A 21,001-nucleotide genomic window follows, 5' to 3' on the forward strand; every position below is an offset into this window, starting at 1 on the left:
TTGCATTTCCCGAAAACGTAATAGCAACAAAAACACGGATTGTTTTTGATTGAGAATGCTCGCCAAATATTAAGTCTGTCGGTACCTAATGCAGTCACAGTTTTTAGCCACCGACCTGCTCAATACGCCACGGGGAATTTATGTATTTTCTCGTCACAAAATTTACTTAAAAATTCCGAAATTTCTACACACCCATCGGAGTAATTATGCCGTCACTTTACAACACTTTTGATGTATGAAACACTGCTAGATCCGGCAACTTATCATTTCCATCGGAACTACTACTACACACGTCCGAACTGTTTCATGGCTAGGCTCCGACTCCTCTCTAGAATACTCTAAGTCTTTTCTACCAGCAGAGAAAGGCGCGCGAAGAATATTGCTTTACCATTGGTCAGTTTACTCAACAGCTAATAGCAAAACAACGTTTTCCCGCATCAGTCCGCGCCTTTCATCAATAACCAATCGCAAAATAGTAAACATAACGACTGCACTTTTTACCGACGTAATTATCTAATATGCTGAAGTTTTGTTTATGCATAAAGTTATTTACTATTGTTATTTATACCTGACTTAACTTTCCCTTTTCCATAAACTTACTTTACAAATCTATTCTATAAAATAACCCCTTTGTTCACATCCATACTTCTTCGAAATGTTCCCACACTAAATCCCACTACATATTTCACTAAACAATTATCTTCATATTAACCTTAAACCACACTCACGCATTTTTCATACCGTTAAAACACATTTATAACATTTTACCTTCACAAAAAGACATAATAATACTTTATGAAACTGCTAAAACAGTTTATGAAAACATTCAATTACTTTATTTTTTACTGCACTCTAGCGGGCACAATCGATACTAAATTTGTCCGCTATCCAATATTGTCCTCTATCGGCTGATACATAAACTACGTGCGCGTCTAGACTCGCGTCACCATCTGTCACTATCCAGCTCTGAGACACATCTCCCACTTAACCGCCTCCAAGACAGGATCGATATATGGCGCTACGCCTAACCCTCTCTACCGACAGTGGATGAAAGAAAAGATTTCCGACTTTTAAAATTGTCTTGCCGCTTTCGGACGTTCTTAACATTTCGCAATGTTTCATACTGATTTGTTTGTTGTTGCGCCTTCAGTCCAAAGACTGGTTTGATGCAGCACTCTATGCTACTCCATCCTGTGCAAGCCTCTTCATCTCCGAATAACTACTGCAGCTTATAACCTTCAGAATTTGCTTACTGCATTCATCTCTTCGTCTCCCTCTGCAATTTTTACCCCCCAAAATTTCCTCCAATACTACATTGGTGTTCGCTTGATGCCTCAGAACGTAACCTAACAACCGCTCCCTTCTTCTATTCGGGTTGTCCTACAAATTTCTTTCCTCCCCAGTTCTATCAGTACCTTCTCATTAGTTATGTGATCTACCCATTTAATCTTCAGCATTTTTCTGTAGCACCACATTTCAAAAGTTTCTATTCTTTTCTTGTCTAAACTGTTTATCGTCCATGTTTCGCTTCCATACATGGCCACACTCCATACAAATACTTTCAAAACAGACTTCCTAACGCTTCAGTCTATATTCGATATTAACAAACATCACTTCTTCACAAACGCTTTTCTTGCTATTACCAGTCTACATTTTACATCCTTTATATTTCAGCCACTATCAGTAATTTCGCTGACCAAGTAGCAAAATTCATCTAATACTCTACATGTCTCGTTTCCTAATCTAAATTCTTCAGCATCACCCGATTTAATTCGGCTACAATCTACACTACTGGCCATTAACATTGCTACACCACGAAGATGACGAGCTACATACCCGAAATTTAACAGACAGGAAGAAGATGCTGTGATATGCAAATGATTAGCTTTTCAGAGCATTCACACAAGGCTGGTGCTGGTGGCGACTCCTACAACGTGCTGAAATGAGGAAAGTTTCCAACCGATTGCTCATACACAAACAACAGTTGACCGCAGTTGACGGGTGAAACGTTGTTGTGATGCCTCGTGTAAGGAGGAGAAATGCGTACCATCACGTTTCCGACTTTGATAAAAGTCGGATTGTAGCCTGTCGCGATTGCGGTTTATCGTATCGCGACATTGCTGCTCGCGTTGGTCGAGATCCAATGACTGTTAGCAGAATAAGGAATCGGTGGGTTCAGGAGGGTAATACGGAACGCCGTGCTGGATCCCAACGGCCAGATGGGGACGTTTGCAAGACAACAACCATCTGTACGAACAGTCCCACGACTTTTGTAGCAGCATGGACTATCTGCTCGGAGACCATGGCTGCGGTTACCCTTGACTCTGCATCACAGACAGGAGCACCTGCGATGGTGTACTCAACGACGAACCTGGGTGCACAAATGGCAAAACGTCATTTTTTTCGGATGAATCCAGGTTCTGTTTACAGCATCATGATGGTCGTATCCGTGTTTGGCGACATCGCGGTGAACGCACATTGGAAGCGTGTATTCGTCATCGCCATAATGGAGTATCACCCGGCGTGATGGTATGGGCTGCCACTGGTTACACGTCTCGGTCACGTCTTGTTCGCACTGACGACAGTTTGAACAGTGGCCGTTATATTTCAGATGTGTTACGACCCGTGGATCTACCCTCCATTCGATCCCTGCGAAAACCTACATTTCAGCAGGATAATGCAGGACCGCATGTTGCAGGTTCTGTACGGCCTTTCTGGATACAGAAAATGTTCGACTGCTGCCCTGGCCAGCACATTCTCCAGATCTCTCACCAATTGAAAACGTCTGGTCAATGGTGGGCGAGCAACTGGCTCGTACCAATACGCCAGTCACTACTCTTGATGAACTGTGGTATCGTGTTGAAGCTGCGTGGGCAGCTGTACCTGTACACGCCATCCAAGCTCTGTTTGACTCAATGCCCAGGCGTATCAAGGCCGTTATTTCGGCCAGAGGTGGTTGTTCTGGGTACTGATTTCTCAGGATCTATGCACCCAAATTGCGTGAAAATGTCATCATATGTAAGTTCTAGTATAATATATTTGTCCAATGAATACCCGTTTATCATCCGCAATTCTTCATGGTGTAGCAATTTTAATGGCCAATAGTGTAGTTCTAAGTTCTAGGGGACTGATGACCTCAGATGTTAAGTCGCATACTGCTCAGAGCCATTTGAACCATTTTTGTTTTATGTGGACGGCAGCAATTACAGTGCTGCATCAGAGAGTATGGCCGACTGAAAGGTCTGTGGGGAGGCCAGATGTCATTAAACGGCTTAAAGAGGGTGATCATGAGATTCATAAACACGGGTCAGTTGGGTGGGGCACCTGGAAGAGGAAGGCGTCCTATCCCAGTGGAACTTATTGACGAGGCTGCTGTTGCTGCAACTGACTATGCAGCACGGGCCCTGGGTAGCGCTAGTGCCTCACGAGAACTGTCCAGACCATGGTCAAGAGTGTGGACAGTTTTGCGATCTATTTTACAATGGTGCTCGCACAAGATCGAGACTGTTCAACACCTGATACCTCATAGACCGCAGCAACGTTCTGAATTTGCTCTTCGGTTTCTGCCAAGGATCGAAGTTGATCACATGTGACCGGTCAATATTCTGTGTGTAAGTAGGCTGTTTAGGTTTTTATGTTGGTAACGCTACTTAGCGCTCTATATGAAAATCACTGACTGTGCTGTGTGAAGTCTGTGGCTGGTTGGCATCGTTCTAATATTCGCTATTGTAGTGTTGCGCAGTTGGAGGTGAGCCGCCAGCACTGGTGAATTTGGGGACAGAGATGGCGGAGTTTTGAGAGCGGATGATCTGGACGTCTGTCCATCAGAGAGAGTAAATTTGTAAGACTGGATGTCATGAACTGATATATATATATATATATATATATATATATATATATATATATATATATATAATGACTTTTGAACACTATTAAGGTAAATACATTGTTTGTTCTCTACCAAAATCTTTCATTTGCTAACTAGGCCTATCAGTAGTTAGTGACTTTAGTAGTTAGAATCTTTTATTTAGCTGGCAGTATTGGCGCTCGCTGTATTGCAGTAGTAGTTCGAGTAACGAAGATTTTTGTGAGGTAAGTTTTTCATGAAAGGTATAGGTTATTGTTAGTCAGGGCCATTCTTTTGTAGAGATTATTGAAAGTCAGAATGCGTTGCGCTAAACACGTTGTGTGTCAGTATAGTGTTGATCAGAATAACTAAATAGCGAAATGTCTGAGTACGTTCAGTTCTGCTCAGCTGCTTGAAAATCAAATAATGTAAGGAGTTTATCAGCACAATCATTCATAAATTTGTCTAGGGGTAGGTTACATATGGAGTGACGAGACACATTTTACACTAAATGGTCCAGTGAATACACAGAGCTGCCGAATTTGGTGCAGTGCTAGGGCCTCCGCGCACTGGCAAACTTTCATCACCGCCAACTAGACTTGGCCACTGTTTCTATGTTTCGATACAGTGTATCGATACGTGGAACTGTTTCAGTGTTTCGGAACGGCTACGGTTCACTGTTTCGAAACAGTGGTGTTTCATTCCACCCCTGTCTCGGATAACTGGGCCACATTCGGTCTCGAGCCAGACACAGAAACTGCATCGTTGTTTCAGAATAAGGCTGTTTCAGTCCACCAATGCTTGGAACGGACTAATTGTATCCAAACAGTGATGTTTCATTCCCCTCTGTGTCGGCCGAGATTCGGGCTCGGCACAGGTACTGAAACACATTTAACATACCATTTCATGAAACACTTTCAAGAGTGTCAAAATCTTTGTGACAAACAATAACATGAAGCTTAAGATATCCGAAAATAAAGCTTCGTTTCTAGCTGACTGTCATATTCCGAAATGGCGTAATATCTGCTTTATAAACACTAACCAAGCAATAAAACAACGCATACTATTCACATTCAAAATAATAAATATGTGAAAATCATTCAGTTAAATTACACTTTTTGATAACATACGCTTCTCTGTTCATGTACAGTAATCATATTAAGAAACGTAAGTAAGCCTACAACATTTTGAATAAAAAAAGGCGTAGAGTGACAGTTATTAGACATATACATAAATCTGATGTAGGTATAATTGCAAGCAATCTGGTGACGTATCACTCATAGTGTAATGGTGAACGGGAAGGACTAGGAAGCATGGTGAATTTATAGTAACGGTTCGAAACACCTTGAAAGACAAAATTTTTTTCTGTTATATTTGTTTTTTTATTCGAATTATTTGGCGTTATTTGTGAGTCTATAGTCAGTGTGCCTATTATCCTCAATGATTCCCTTTGTGTGCATGGCAATTAGCAGGATGGGTATATTACCATACTAACGGAATGTGGGAATTCCAGTAGCATATCCGTTGTTTCTGCAGTTTGCTCCCACCTCCAGTTCCGTTCGTGGTGGCCTTTCTGTCTTTAGCTATGGCTGTCCTCAGCCAATTGAAAAGTATGAAAGCCACACGACACGAAAGCAGCGCATTTTCTGCAGAAATACGAAACTGCCAAGACGCCTAAGTGATAATTTCATACTTTCTCGGATATGATTAGCGCTCTCGCAACTCATTTGTGTTTATGTGGACATACTTAATACAGTAGACATTCAAGATGATAAAATGTGTAGGTTTATTAGATTACAAAACACAAACTGTTTCACTGTTTCGAAACAGCGTATCGAAACATTACATTGTACTGTTTCATTTGTTTCGAAACAGTTACGTGTTTCAGTTTGCCCATCTCTACCGGCAACTAAACTCACCCGTGAGTTGGTCGCCACTGCGCACTGGTGACTAACGCAGGACAGGCGGCGATCTGCCGCAGATCTGACAACGGAACTCTGAGATCGCAGTGCAGGCACTCGCTTCAGCGCACATTGTTGAACGTGGTGCTCCGCAGCATACGACCCCTTCGTTTTCCCACGTTGACCCGACGATATAGTCAATTAAGGCTGTAGTGGGCGCGGGTTCATAGCGGCTGGACCGTGGATCAGTGCAGTCGTGTCGCTCGGTCTGATGAAGCACGTTTCTTGTTACACCAGGCCCATTGGTCCTGTCCGAATAGGCCGTCATCTAGGCGAAAGGTTGCTAGAAACAAGCACCGCAACACGGACGCAGGCCACTGTTTTGGAAGAAGGAGGGAAGACTGGGTTTAACGGTCCATCGACGTCGAGGTCATTAGAGATGGAGCACAGGCTCGGACTGTGTCAAGGACGGGAAAGGAAATCGACCACGACCTTTCAAAGGAACCATGCCGCCATTTGCATGGAGCCATTTAGAGAAATCACGGAAAACCTGAATGTGGATGGCCGGAGGCGGGATTGAACCGTCGTCCTCCAGAATGCGAGTCCAGCGTGCTAACCACTGCGCCATCTTGCTCGGTGCCACTGTTATGCTATGCCTGCTGCTGGCCGAGCGCGTTTAAGCGCTTCAGTCTGGAACCGCGCGACCGCTGCGGTCGCAGGTTCGAGTCCTGCTTCGGGCATGGATGTGTGTGATGTCCTTAGGTTAGTTAGGTTTAAGTAGTTCTAAGTTCTAGGGGACTGATGACCTCAGATGTTAAGTCCCATAGTGCTCAGAGCCATTTGAACCATTTGTTATGCTATGGACTAGGGTGGCGGTTATCGCTGAAACAACAGGTTTCCGGTTGTATCGGTTTCTCTTCATGCCGGTTGAACATGACTGTTAAAATCGCTCACAGTAACCGGTTTCTGAAATAACCGGTTTTCGGTCTTTTTCTTATTATTTCCTGTAATGAAAGTAGAAATGGAACAAAGACTGAAAAATGTCGACTCACCGAGTTTCAAGATACCTAGCATCAAAATATTAAATTAAACAGGCAAAGAAAACTGAGTCCGTCTCGGTTCTCTGCTTTTCTCGAGAAGTAATAAGTGGTTGAATACCACAAAAATTCGCTGGTATAATCCTATTGATTCTAATTGTGAAACTCTTCTCAAAAATCATACTGTAATTGTGGTCGATCTCAGTCTGGCCACTATGATAGTCAGTGCCAAAGGGTGAAAACTGAGGATGAAGAACTCTGTTTTTCTCAAGAGCTGCTAGCAGATAGAGCCATATTTTGTACACAGAGGCGGCATGTCAGCTTCTTTCTATTTTTATTGTAAACTATAAATGCATTGCTGTTAAGTTTTTAATTTATTACTACTATCATAATTTCCTTCCTCTTTTCTTATTTCGTAGAATCGGCAGACTAATCTTTAATCCTTTAAAGCAAAAGAAGCATTGTCGTTCATTGTTACATCATTTCGTAAAAATATTTCGAGACTAGGATTCGTGCCATTATGTAATACAACGGATGTCAGGCTGACGGCAACCGAGGAGCTACCGTTTTTTAAGAACGGGTAGGGGCAAAAGTCTTGCACACCGCACGTTCACGCGTGCCATAAGCGACACACAGCAACAGAGACGTCATGTCTCAGCAATGCTGTACCATGTGTGCTGTGCATTTCTATCGGCTTTTTTTTTATCAAAACAGCACTGGTCGCTTTTCCGATTTCCTGTAATAACTCAATATTCCAAATCAGTGCAAATTTAATGGAGTAAAGTTTAAAAAATTATTTAAAAACGAAAAATTTTAGCACTGCTGCTAATTGATATTTCGGTTTTTTTATTTGGTTATTAGTAAAAAATAAAAAAAATATCTGTTATAACGGAGATTAAACAACTACAGGAAAACACTGGTTGTCTAGAACTAACATACCGATGTCAGTTAAACCGGTCGTTTTTTCCCATTCCTGCTACGGAGTTGGTGCAGGCACGAGTATTTCGGAGCACTTTGTTGAATATTCAGCAGCAGAACGACCGCTTACGTGTTCTCATGTTGACCCAACGACATCAGTTACGATTGCAATGGGCGTGGAATCTTAAGAGATTGGACCGTGGATCAATACGATAGTGACGCCTGGTCTTATCTCGGTATACGCCGTCATCCAGGCGAGCAGCTCTCGAAACATGCACCGAGCCAAGGACACAGACCAATTGGGGCAGTACTATGCTGTGAGGGGCATTCACCTTGGCTTCCATGGCACCTATGGTAGCAATCGAAGATACCAACAACAGCTATGGACTACGTGAACATTATTGCGGAGCACCTGCACCCCTTTGTGTTTCGTGTCTTCCTGATGTCGTTGGCGTCTTCCAGCACGATAACTGTCCGTATCACAAGGTCACATTCGTGCGTGAGCATCTGGTTTCCGAGGTGTGATCAATTTTTTTTTATTTGGCGGTCTTTATATATCCGATTTTCAAAACTCTTTTTATCTTGTTGGTACACATGTTCCCGATGTACCAGGTGTACAAGTATGAAGCCGTAATTTCCCTATAGTTGATACGAGCCATCAGTGTAGGGCCCGTGAGACCTTATCTGCAGCGCCATCTGCTTACTGTAACGGCTGACGACAAACGTCAACACACAGTAACCAAAGTCCCATACATCGCTATCTGCTTCAAACCCGTAAACACGTCAGATTTTCTGCCTACGAACTACGATTTGCGGACGGCATTTGTTTTCTGTTATCATTTGAAGAAAACTGCTACAGAATCGCATCGAATGTTTGTCGAAGCTTTCGGCGAACATGCTCTTGGGAAAACACAGTGTTTCGAGTGGTTCCAAAAATTCAAAAGTGGTGATTTTGACGTGAGAAACGACAAGCGCGGGAAACCACCGAAATAATTCGAAGACAACGAATTGCAGGCATTTCTGGATGAAGATTATATTCAAATTCAACAGGAACTCGCGGAACAACTGAATCACTGATCGCTACCAACAGCAAATGATCGATTTAAATCGAGCATTACGTGAAAAACCGCCAGAATATGGAAAAAGGCAACACAGAGTCATACTGCTCCACGATAACGATCCATCACACACAGCAAAATGGGTCAGGGAAACGAACGAGGCGTTCAGTTGGGAAATACTTGGGCGTGCGGCTTATCCTCCAGACTTGGCTCCGTCCGATTATCATCTGTTTGCATCACTGGGACACGTTCTCGCTGAACAACGCTTCAGTTCGTATGAAAATGTACGGAAGTGGCTCGCTGACTGGTTCGCTTCAAAATAAGAAATGTTTTTTTAGCGGTGCATTCATAGCCTGCCGGAGAGGTGGGAGAAACGTATAAAATATTGTTTGTCATTTTGAAACAACATATATGTAATTATTGCATCCAAATTTTGGTATCATACTTCTACACCTGGTATGTCTGCATTTTCATGTTTTGGATATTTTCGTTTATTGGTAACAGTCGAAAAGATTATATGTGTTTTCGAGCCTTCGGCGAAGATGGCTCAAATAATTTGCATTAAATTTTGTTTGAGAAATGGAATAAAGTGCAGCAGCGTATTCGCATTGTTGACTGTGGCTTTTTGGCCCATCCGCTATCAGTACGACATGAGTTTGCTAGTGGTATAAACGTTTCAAAGAGGATGGAGAAGACGGACGCTCTAACGTATCAATTGTTGACGACAGTGTGGAAAAAGGAAAAGAAAATGGTTCCCGAAAGATCTCCGAATCACTATCAGAGAGGCTGCTGAAGATGTTGCCATATTCTCTGCACACGCCAAGCAATTTTTCCGGATGGTTTGGTCATGAAACGTGTAGCAGCAAAGTTTGTTCCGAAATTGGTGGATTTCGACCGAAAACGTCGTCGTGCAGACAGAATTTCTAAAGAAAGTTATAATAGGTGACGAAGCATGGGTACACGGCTATGACGTCGAAGTCAAGGCCCAGTCGTGCCAATGGAAACTACCTGTAGAGCCAAAACCTAAAAAAAATCGACAAGTTCCCGTCACATGGGAAGGTTCTTCCCACCGTTTTCTTCGACTACAATAGGACAGTGCATTACGAGTTTTCGCTTTACGGTCGTACGGTCAGTAAGCAATACTATCTGGAACTTATGTGCCGTTTGCGTGAGGCAGTTTGAAGAAAACTATTAGATTTATGGGAAAACCACACGTGAAAATTGTATCACTTTAATGCTCCCGCTCCTATCTCAATGCTTGTTCCTGATTTTTTAGCAAAAAAACAAAACCGTTATGTTGGCTCAGCCAGAGTAGTGGCCGGACATGGACCCCTGAGTCTTCTATCTATCCCCGAGTGTGCAAATTTATGTACATATACATTTAAATAGCAATAATAATTAAGTGTACATAAATAAAGAGATTAATAGAATTCAATTATTTTCAATTAATGCCCAAATTTTGGATTTTTATAGTTTCTTTTCTCTGAGTCCGTTTTAACGTGAACTTAGTTCTGATGTACTTGGTTATATTCATCTTCTTCCGCCTTGAATATTTATCTGCTGATCGAGTTCTTAATCGGGCTTTTTCTTCCTAATGCAGGCCGCTTGTGGACCTGACATTGAGATGATGCGCGGAAGAAAACTTTCGTGGTTTTGCACAAATAATAATTATTATTCAAACAACACGATAACTACCACACACATCTTACAAAAATGCGTCTTTTCCACTCGAGAACTAAAGACAGAGTCTCTCTATTAACAAAAAAAAATTGAATGGAATTTTTTATCATTTGTTATCTGCTTTCCGGCGTAGCAAAATATATCTTTATTGGCGCTTACAGCGGCCGCGCTAATGATTATCATCATTGGTTTTAAATTTTTGTCGTAGCTTGTTGGGACTTTTCCTAATGTCCGTATACACGAGGCTAAAGAGAACCATGAAAGGACGCCGTTCTGCCACCATTTGTGAGATAAAAACAGAATCGCTGAAAGAGCTAAATACCATCACGAAAATTAAGTTCCAGAAGTGCTTCCAAGATTGCAAAACGCAATCGTCTAATTGTATTATATCTGAGGAAGATTGAAGGGGTCAAAGTTGATGTTGATGAATAAATAAAGATACTGTACAAAAAACAAAACTTCCAGTTACTTTTTGATCACACCTCATAGCTTCAGAAACATACCAATGACTTTTCGAATCCGTGTCACGCAGAATCGCTTCAACGACAGACCAAAAAGCTATTAAATAGATTGTCATAATGATTTGGTTCGTCAGTGTATTATACGCATATCCTTGCGTGACCCATACGTCATTAGGCTACAGATGTTAGAGGTGCTTTATAAGCACAAAAGACAGTTTTTTTTACAAAATCTGTTTAACAGAACACGATCCATCATAGGACACAGAATCTCATATGACCTCTTACAAGCTCACAGCTTCAGAACTGCACACCTGCAGACAATTGTATTGCTAGAAGAGCGTTTTTTCAACTGACCAGTCAATCGCGGCAAGTTATGAACCGACTTTTTTTTGCGCTCTCAAGGACTTGACGCAGAGACCAGTTTGCCTTCGTACGTGTCCCTGTAATAGCTTCGTTGTCTCGTTAAATGGAAGTCATGTGAGTTTATTTACTAGTAGACATTTGCGTTAATTCATCCTGTCATGCATGCACATTCCTGCATGTAAATAATAGCGTTATTATTGTGAATTGTGTCGCTAACTTCTGTTATACGAAGACTCACCGTTCATGTTCTTTTATGTGTCCACTTTAGGATGCAATACGATGTTATGTATCTGTTCTGGCAATAAGTGTACCACCTGAAAGCAGGGAATTACTACAAAGCGATCATGGCTTGAAAATGCTAAAAATTAGTATCTAACCATAGTTGCCCTTAATCGTGCAGGGTCTTCAACCGTATGTGAATAAAAACTTGATTTCTATGATGTTGGGGTCTCTTAATAGTTTCACATCCAGGTTCGTGAGTGGTGCCGAATTATTAGAAAGCCGTTAACTTAGAATAAAAGTGTGGTGTCACCGCCAGACACCACACTTGCTAGGTGGAAGTATTTAAATCGGCCGCGGTCCATTAGTATACGTCGGACCCGCGTGTCGCCACTGTCAGTGATAGCAGACCGAGCGCCACCACACGGCAGGTTTACAGAGACGTACTAGCACTCGCCCCAGTTGTACAGCCGACTTTGCCTGAGATGGATTACTGACAATTACGCTCTCATTAGCCGAGACGATAGTTAGCATAGCCTTCAGCTACATTTGCTACGACCTAGCAAGGCGCCGTATTCAATCGCTAATTAATATTACGATGCATGTACCATCAAGAGCGATGTTCTACAATTATGGATTAAAGTTAAGTATTCCAGAAGCTACGTACTTTTCTTTATAGCATTCATTACGTATCCTGTTTCAGACCTCACGCCAGCCTGCGTGAGATTAAGCGCGTGCCTTTCGGCTTCCTCTCATTGTGTCTAGGCTGTCTTGCATAGACACAACAAAAAGCACAGACTTTTTTTTTAAATACAAGGCTCATTTAAAAATAGCCATTACTCCTTCTGATGTGGTGAAGTCTTCGCATTGTTCAGAAATGAAAACATCATCTCCGGAGGGAAAGGCAACCATTCTTAAAAAAAATTCGGTAAGTTGTCTTTTATAATGCCAGACATATTTCTCGCTACCAAAAATCCTTTAGTTTCTTGTCATTGTAATCATTAAGTGTTTTTGGTCAAGGTATTGAATAATAACAAATAATTATCCGCTTATGTTTCTTTCGTCGCACTATAAATTTCTGAATTAAAAATCCATTAATCAAGAACAACATTCAGATTTTTGGCGGTACACCTGATTCGCAATTTCGTCTTCTGCAACTACTTGACATCAGCATTCCCCTGCAGGACAAACTGGTATCTGTTTCGCTCAAAAAAGTTATAACTGAGAATTAGGAGGATTATCTTCTATTCAGCGGCTAATAAATGCTTAAAAAACCGAAGCAGATGTTAAGTTAAAAACTTGCAATATACTTAGTGACACTGTACATAAAACTTTATGATAGGTAAATAATTACTGGAGACATATTCTTGTTATTCTTTAGCCCTACTTTAGATTAATGGTTTCCATTATGGTGCACTTACAGAAACAAAAGTATCAGTTAGTTTATCGGCATCTCAGTGTTGTTTTATTTATTCATTGTTCCTTATTATAAAAACTGTTGGCATTCCAGTATCAGCTTGTCAGCCAGTTTCGACCTAATTATTATTTCGTTGGTATGTTTCAATGTTTCAGTGATTCGTCTTTGCTTGTAGTAGTAGTAGTTTTATTCATCCCTAGATTTGAAGCCAGGCCAACAATCGAAGTGGGATCGAATCCTACAAGTCACACCAAAGTCTTTAACTTAAACTAGGATAGTTCGAGTTTAAAACGAAATTATAAGAAGAAATGCAAGCTCTACGTTTAGTGTAAAACACAACAAAAAATATCAGCGCATCAAAAATGGCAGCGCCGGTCTTGATGGATTGGGACTAGCCCTTCGACAAACTGTGTAGGGATTATGAATATAAGTTGCACAGATGAAGATAGCGGACTACATACTAGATGATAGTTTGTACACAACGGAAGAATCGTTGATCCACAAACGTGAAGAAGTCAGAGACAACCAAAATAGAAACAGTTCTCCTCAAGTGTCAGTACCGTCAGCTATCATTTTGATCATCCCAAAGCAACAAGGAGAACAACTAGCAGAATATGCGCATGGTACAGTGAGGCATACAAGCAACAAAAACTGCTTAACAAATGAACTTCGTCGCAAATTAGTGTAGAAGAAACAAAGTGTCACTCAACAGTGAAAAAAAAACTGAAACTATGTACTTCTCAAAAAAGTCGCCACACATTTGTGGCAACATCAGAATCAGCTACAGAAACATCCCATGATCAACAAATTTTAAATGCCCCAGGATCGTATTAAATGGACAAATTTTCTTCAAGGCTGATATTACTGCGAAAATAATTATTTTTCTACGGATGGTGAAAGCACTGGCTCCCTTCTTTGTTAGTTCCGAATCAGAAACAAAAACCAAATGGCGACTATGCAGATCCGCAGTCTTCCCGGCAATAGTTAATGGCTGCACAGGATGGGAAACAGCCTCACCGTCATAATCGGACTCCAACCGATCCACAACAAAGTCCCAAGATGACTGTTGAAATCGCCCCTTGGGCGAAAATCAGAAACATGCGTGAGGTCTTAAGGAATGACACATTGAAAATAGCTATTCTGAAGAACGCGAAAAAGTAGTACAATGCAATAAATTAACTGAGATAATCAATCCCAATGTAAATATTTACTACACAACCACACCCCTGGAAGAAAATGAAAGATCGGTTTAGCATTTTAGAAGAACACTGACATAAATGCAGAAGCCAGCCACAAGTTTGGCATAAAAAATTTATTCACATTTAACCATTTACCTGTTTCGTCAGATTGGCATTTACAGGTTTCTATGATGGGGCCTCGCCTTGTGCTAGTTAGCTGTTCGCTGCTGTGGCCTAAGTTCCTGATTGAAGCATTAGTCGAACATTTCTACTGCACTTTTTTCAAAGTTTTCCCGTGTTTTGTTGTTTGTTTTATTCGGCCTCCCGAGTTTGTACTCTATTTCTCCATCGAGAACACGTGGTTGCATTGAATACATAATTGTACAAAGAGAAATAAAAAAATGCCTATTTAAAGAACTGGAAGCTCATGCGGTCAACCTTTGTCACCACAAATATTTAACAAACGGAATGATGAGTAAACTTAACACGTTTATGTGACCAGTACAGACTGTTTCTTAAATTTAATAATAAGTGATACAGATAAATGAAAATATGAGTCCCACAGCTTTTACCCTATACTCTTAACAAACTGACGACCACTTTATACTGGCGAATGTCTTTAGAAACCAAAAGAGAGGACGCTATGTTGTGCGTGCGTTACGTAAGAGTGGTACAGTTCGCTAATAATTTAACAACCATCATTCCCCGTTTTGGGGCACCACATGCTATGTTCAACATTCACAAAATGTGGCACAGCTTCATATGTGTGATGGAAGAAAAAGGGAAAAAGTGTTGAATGGTAAGATAGGGTGGAAATAATATAGGACAAAAATAGTCGCAATAGGGGGACTACACAACCCCCACACCTATCCCATAGAGTGCAAATAAAAAAGTCTCCAACATACAAAGACAGCGTTTCTGTCAAGCTGGTAGAAGCGACGTCACAACCGCAGCATCACAAGACACAAGACAGGGAGGCACATTCATAGTGCGCTACGCAGTCTTCATTGCTGGCGATTAGATTGAGATATCACAGCGTCAAAACACACTCGATGTAAAGCACTTTGCTGTAGCCCCTTACAGCTTCTCTCTTCCCCTTTCCTTTCGCCGCCCCTCCCCATTCTACACCTCCGCACCTTTCCCTCACGTCGTCGTTTTTGATGATTCAGCACGTCCAGTAAAGACGGATACGTACAGTACTCGTACATGAAACACGTTACATGTGCAGCGTTTGGTAAAGTAACCGGTACCGTGAAACGAATGAAAGTCTTAGTGCATTCGAGGCTTTTGATGCGAGCTGAAGTGTTCAGAAACAAGATGTTGCGCTTACTCACATCTGCGAGCCGGCCGCGCCGTCGCCAGCCGTTGTGTTCTGCAAGCCGGCCGCTCTGCTACTGGCGAGACGAGCACGCACGCTTTGGACGCGACCTCCCTCACGGCACAGTGCTGTGACTCGGCAGACTCGCGTGCGCTAGGCCGTGACCGTCGCATCTACAGCAGCTGCTCTCCGCGCACATTCGCTTACTAGCGTTGCAACTGACGTACTGTAACCAGTCTTTTATTTAGATGGAAGATGAGGTGCTAAGATTATTGACGATTAACAAGCATAAGGAAATAATACAGGGTGATTCAAAAAGAATACCACAACTTTAAAAATGTGTATTTAATGAATAAAACATAATATAACCTTCTGTTATACATCATTACAAAGAGTATTTAAAAAGGTTTTTTTTCACTCAAAAACAAGTTCAGAGATGTTCAATATGGCCCCCTCCAGACACTCGAGCAATATCAACCCGATACTCCAACTCGTTCCACACTCTCTGTAGCGTATCAGGCGTAACAGTTTGGATAGCTGCTGTTATTTCTCGTTTCAAATCATCAATGGTGGCTGGGAGAGGTGGCCGAAACACCATATCCTTAACATACCCCCATAAGAAAAAATCGCAGGGGGTAAGATCAGGGCTTCTTGGAGGCCAGTGATGAAGTGCTCTGTCACGGGCTGCCTGGCGGCCGATCCATCGCCTCGGGTAGTTGACGTTCAGGTAGTTACGGACAGATAAGTGCCAATGTGGTGGCGCTCCATCCTGCTGAAATATGAATTGTTGTACTTCTTGTTCGAGCTGAGGGAACAGCCAATTCTCTAACATCTCCAGATACTGTAGTCCAGTTACAGTAGCACCTTCGAAGAAAAAGGGACCAAAAACTTTATTGGCTGAAATGGCACAGAAAACGTTCACCTTAGGCGAGTCACGTTCATACTGAGTTGTTTCCCGCGGATTCTCGGTGCCCCATATACAGACATTGTGACGGTTGACTTTCCCGTTAGTGTGGAAAGTTGCTTCATCACTAAACATAAACTTTGAAACGAAAGATTCATCTGTTTCCATTTGAGCAAGGATAAAATCACAGAAATCGATTCTTTTAATATTATCAGCTGCAGACAGTGCTTGAACCAATTTCAGACGATAAGGTTTCATAACTAACCTTTTTCGTAGGACTCTCCATACAGTTGATTGTGGAATTTGCAGCTCTCTGCTAGCTTTGCGAGTCGATTTTCTTGGGCTGCGAACAAATGCTTGCTGGATGCGTGCTACATTTTCATCACTCGTTCTCGGACGTCCAGAACTTTTCCCTTTGCACAAACACCCATTCTCTGTAAACTGTTTATACCAACGTTTAATACACCACCTATCAGGAGGTTTAACACCATACTTCGTTCGAAATGCACGCTGAACAACTGTCGTCGATTCACTTCTGCCGTACTCAAAACACAAAGAGCTTTCTGTTGAGAGGTCGCCATCTTAGCATCAACTGACGCTGACGCCTAGTCAACAGCGCCTCAAGCGAACAAATGTACAACTAAATGAAACTTTATAGCTCCCTTAATTCGCCGACAGATAGTGCTTAGCTCTGCCTTTTGTGGTTGCAGAGTTTTAAATTCCTAAAGTTGTGGTATTCTTTTTGAATCACCCTGTATTTTAAAAGTACATATATACTTAAAATATCGAAAAGGTCAAAAGAACTAAGAATAATGAAGTATAAGGCAGATAAACTGGTAGTTTCATATACAGGTTGGTCCATTGATAGTGACCGGGCCAAATATCTCACGAAATAAGTATCACACGAAAAAACTACAAAGTACGAAACTCGTCTGGCTTCAACGGGGAAACCAGATGGCGCTATGGTTAGCCCACTAGATGGCGCTGCCATAGGTCAAACAGATATCAACTGCTTTTATTTTAAATAGGAATCCTCATTTTTATTACATGTTCTTGTAGTACGTAAAGAAATATGAATGTTTTAGTTGGACCACTTTTTTCGCTTTGTGACAGGTGGCGCTGTAATAGTCACAAACGTATAAGTACGTGGCGTCACGTAACATTCCGCCAGTACGGACGGTATTTGCTTCGTGATACATTACCCGTGTTAAAATGGACCGTTTACCAATTGCGGAAAAGGTCGATATCGTGTTGATGTATGGCTATTGTGATCAAAATACCTGACGGGCGTATGCTATGTATGCTGCTCGGTATCCTGGACGACATCATCCAAGTGTCCGGACCGTTCGCCCGATGGTTACGTTATTTAAGGAAACAGGAAGTGTTCAGCCACATGCGAAACGTTAACCACGGCCTGCAACAACTGATGATGCCCAAGTAGGTGTTTTAGCTGCTGTCGCGGCTAATCCGTAAATCAGTAGCAGACAAACTGCGCGAGAATCGGGAATCTCAAAAACGTCGGTGTTGAGAATGTTACATCAACATCGATTGCACACGTACCATATTTCTATGCACCAGGAATTGCATGGCGACGACTTTGAACATCGTGTACAGTTCTGCCACTGGGCACAAGAGAAATTACGGGATGATGGCAGATTTTTTGCACGCGCTCTATTTAGCGACAAAGTGTGTCATTCACCAACAGCGCTAACGTAAACCGGCATAATATGCACTATTGGGCGACGGAAAATCCGCGATGGCGGCGACAAGTGGAACACCAGCGACCTTGGCAGGTTAATAATGGTGCGGCATTATGGGAGGAAGTATAATTGTCCCCATTTTATCGATGGCAATCTAAATGGTGCAATGTATGCTGATTTCCTACGTAATTTTCTACTGATGTTACTACAAGATGTTTCACTGCAGGACAGAATGGCGATGTACTTCCAACATGATGGATGTCCGGCACATATCTCGCGTGCTGTTGAAGCGGTATTGAATAGCATATTTCATGACAGGTGGATTGGTCGTCGAAGCACCGTACCATGTCCCGCACGTTCACCGCATCTGACGTTCCCGGATTTCTTTCTGTGGGTAAAGTTGAAGGATATTTGCCGGCCGGTGTGCCCGTGCGGTTCTAGGTGCTTCAGTCTGGAACCGCGTGACCGCTACGGTCGCAGGTTCGAATCCTGCCTCGGGCATGGATGTGTGTAAAGTCCTTAGGTTAGTTAGGTTTAAGTAGTTCTAAGTTCTAGGGGACTGATGACCACAGATGTTAAGTCGCATAGTGCTCAGAGCCATTTGAAGGATATTTGCTATCGTGATCCACCGACAACGCCTGACAACATGCGTCAGCGCATTGTCAACGCATGTGAGAACATTACGGAAGGCGAACTACTCGCTGTTGAGAGGAATGTCGTTACACGTATTGCCAAATGCATTGAGGTTGGCGGTCATCATTTTGAGCATTTACTGCGTTAATGTGGTATTTACAGGTAATCACGCTGTAACAGCATGCTTTCTCAGAAATGATAGGTTCACAAAGGTACATGTATCACATTGGAACAACCGAAATAAAATGTTCAGACGTACCTACGTTCTGTATTTTAATTTAAAAAACCTACCTGTTACCAACTGTTCGTCTAAAATTGTGAGCGATATGTTCGTGTCTATTACAGCGCCATCTATCACAAAGCGAAAAAAGTGGTCAAACTCAAAAATTGATATTTCTTTACGTACTACACGAATATGTAATAAAAATGTGGGTTCCTATTTAAAAAAACGCAGTTGATATCCGTTTGACCTATGGCAGCTCAATCTAGCGGGCCAACCATAGCGTCATCGCGTTTCCCCCTTCAAGCTAGACGAGTTTCGTTCTTTGTAGTTTTTTCGTTTGACGCTTATTTCGTGAGATATTTCGCCCGGTCACGATCAATGGACCACCCTGTATATATTGAAGCGCCAAAGAAACTGCTATAGGCATGCGTATTCAAATACAAAGATATGTAAACAGGCAGAATACGGCGCTGAGGTCGGCAAGGCCTGTGTAACACAACAAGTGTCTGTCGCAGTTGTTAGATCGGTTGCTGTTGCTACTATCGCAGGTTAGCAAGATTTAAGCGAGTTTGAACTTGGTGTTACCATGGCCAGCATGGCCGGCATGCGAGTGGGTGTGACACAGCATCTCCAAGGTAGCGATGAAGCGGGGATTTTCTCGTACGACCGTCTCACGAGTGTAACGTGAATATCAGGAATCCGGTGAAACATCAAAGCTCCGACACCGCTGCGGCCGGAAATAGATCCTGCAAGAACGGGGCCAAGGATGACTGAAGAGAATCGTTCAACGTGACAGAAGCGCAACCTTTCCGCAAACTGCTCCAGATATCAGTGCTGGGCCATCGACGAATGTCAGCGTGCGAACCATTCAACGTAACATCATCGATTTGTGCTTTCCAAGCCGAAGGCTCGCTCGTGTACCCTTGATGACTGCACGACACAAAGCTTTACGCCTCGCCAGAACCCTTCAACACCGACATTGGACCGTTGATGATTGGAAACAAGTTGCTGGTCGGGTGAGTCTCGTTTCAAATTGTACCGAGCGTATGGTCGTGTATGGGTATGGAGACAACCTTATGAAGCTATGGACCCTCCACGCCAGCAGGGGACTGTTCAAGCTGGTGGAGGTCCTGCAATGATGTGGGGCGTGTACAGTTGGAATGATATGGGACCCCTGATACGTCTAGATACGACTCGGATAGGTGACACGTACTTAAGAATCCTGTCTGAGCACATGCGCCCATTCATGTCCATTGTGCATTCCGAAAGACTTGGGAAATTCCAGCAGGATAATACGAATTGCTGCAGACTTTAAACTACTGAGCTAGACACTTTCGCTGGCCACCAAACACCCCAGACGTGAACATTATTGAGCATATCTGGGATGCCTTGCAACGTGCTGTCCAGAAGAGATCTCCACTCCCTCGTGCTCTTACGGACTTATAGACCGTTCTGCAGGGTTCTTGGTGTCAGTTCCCTCCAGCACTACTTCAGACATTAGCCATGTTGCGGCACTTCTGCGTGCTTGCGGGGGCCCTAGACGATATTAGGTAGGTGTACCAGTTTCTTTGGCTCTTCAGTGTATTTAAATAATACTGAGATTGAAAAGGTCGAAAGAACCAAGAATAAAGTAGTATAAGGCAGATGAAGCTACCTGTTGTGTATTGTTTTTCGGTATATGTATCTCCTTGATTATTTTCAATGGGGATCTCTAAAGTCACTTGTCTGTGAGACCCCAGTGGATATGGAGATGGAATTAGTTCACAAAATTGTAACTGCCTGAGATACGATTCGAAATACACCAGGGATATTTGTCATGGTGCGTCAGAATCTTGTTCGCCGATGTCATGCATGCATTGAGGTTGATGGCCGTCAGTTTCAGCACATTTTGCAAGACGCAGTACAAACGGCAGGTTCACTGTGTCAGTAATGGTACTTGCAGTTTACTGCAACTACTGTAAATAAAAAAAAGACTCCATAATGTGATTTTATTCGTATTGCCTCCTTAAGCTGGCTTCTCCGACCCCAGGTTCCCTACCCCAAATTGTTGAGTGGAACATCCCTTGTGTCCTGTTAAAAAATTTTGCACGCTCTCAAGGAAACACCATATATCGCCTTGTTTCACTGCTGTCCAGTTCTCGGTG

The 21,001-nt window shown here is 42.5% G+C and overlaps 1 protein-coding gene across 1 annotated transcript in view; it reads right to left on the reverse strand.

Moving 5' to 3' along the window:
* LOC124615650 (methyl farnesoate epoxidase-like) overlaps positions 1-15,529 on the reverse strand; it is a 143,277-nt gene extending 127,748 nt beyond the window's left edge. Inside the window, exon 1 of the mRNA XM_047143663.1 lies at positions 15,414-15,529. The gene's annotated coding sequence lies outside the window, so the exon portion shown is untranslated. The remainder of the gene's footprint in view (positions 1-15,413) is intronic.
* Between the last annotated feature and the right edge of the window lie 5,472 nt (positions 15,530-21,001).

Source organism: Schistocerca americana, chromosome 5, assembly GCF_021461395.2.
Source record: "Schistocerca americana isolate TAMUIC-IGC-003095 chromosome 5, iqSchAmer2.1, whole genome shotgun sequence".
Lineage (NCBI taxonomy): Eukaryota > Metazoa > Arthropoda > Insecta > Orthoptera > Acrididae > Schistocerca > Schistocerca americana.